Source organism: Pseudophryne corroboree, unplaced genomic scaffold (assembly GCF_028390025.1).
Source record: "Pseudophryne corroboree isolate aPseCor3 unplaced genomic scaffold, aPseCor3.hap2 scaffold_309, whole genome shotgun sequence".
Classification (NCBI taxonomy): domain Eukaryota; kingdom Metazoa; phylum Chordata; class Amphibia; order Anura; family Myobatrachidae; genus Pseudophryne; species Pseudophryne corroboree.
In genome coordinates, this window is record NW_026969768.1 from 458249 (window position 1) to 459372 (window position 1124).

Here is a 1124-nt window from a genome sequence, read left to right on the forward strand (position 1 = left end):
TCCTCCACCACCCTCAACACTGACCCACACATCATTCACCCACAAAGATACAATAAAGGTAGTTTGGATAAATTAGCTAAATGAAATGGATTTAACCAATTTATCTAAATGACCATTTTTGGATGTTTTCCAGTGTTTGTGAACAAATGGTCAATTGTAATTTGCTGCCACATATTAGCATAATTTTGTTTCAACTAGAAAAAAAAATTGGACAGATAATCTAAGTGTGGATCCAGTTTAAAGGTCCGTATTCACGGCCCGATTTTGGGGAGAGATGTGTGCTGAGCGAACTGCTCAGCACACATCTCTCCCCCCGCTCAGCACAGCGTGATGTGTGCTGAGCGTACGGGGGGTGGGGGTGGCGCTCATTTCACCCCCTGTGTAGGGCATTCTGTGTGTATCCAGCTTAACAGGTGTGAGCATCATACAACTACTGACTTGCGAGTAACTATACAGCAGCTCCATACCTTGTGACTTGAAGAAACACCAGTTAACCCCGGGAATGCTGCAGTCAAAGCAACAATTCCTCTTCTTCAATTACCATTTTAATAATAGGGTAAAGAAAATGAAGTGGATTTTTGAAAGAAAATAATACTGTCAATATACTATTAAAACAAATTAAAATGGTAAAAGTTATTGTACTTTAAGTAAAAATAAAAGAGACAAAATATCAATCCCAGTTTTGGATTACTTTAATTAACAAAAAAAATGCATATAGCAGAGGATAGTTTCAATCTGCCTACCTCTGGGTTATGGGCCCAGCATGCTTCCATTGCAGTACTCTGCTGCACATGTAAGTGCAAGAGATCCTGAAGCACTCACTCATCATGGGAAAGTACCAATGCGTTTCTTCGTTGGTTGATGGAAGAAACATCTTACAAAAACTCTCCAGATTATTGACTTTTTAAAGTTTTTCTAGGAAACGTTTTAGATGAATGCTTATTAGCCTTTGTCAGTATGGACTTTTGCAAAGTGTCTCTGTGGCGCAATCGGTTAGTGTGTTTGGCTATTAACCAAAAGGTTGGTGGTTCAATCCCACCCAAGGACGTAATTAACCTTGTGATCAGATTTTGGTGATATTTAAGTAGACAAGTCAAAATTTCAAACCTCCTCTTATGGTGTAG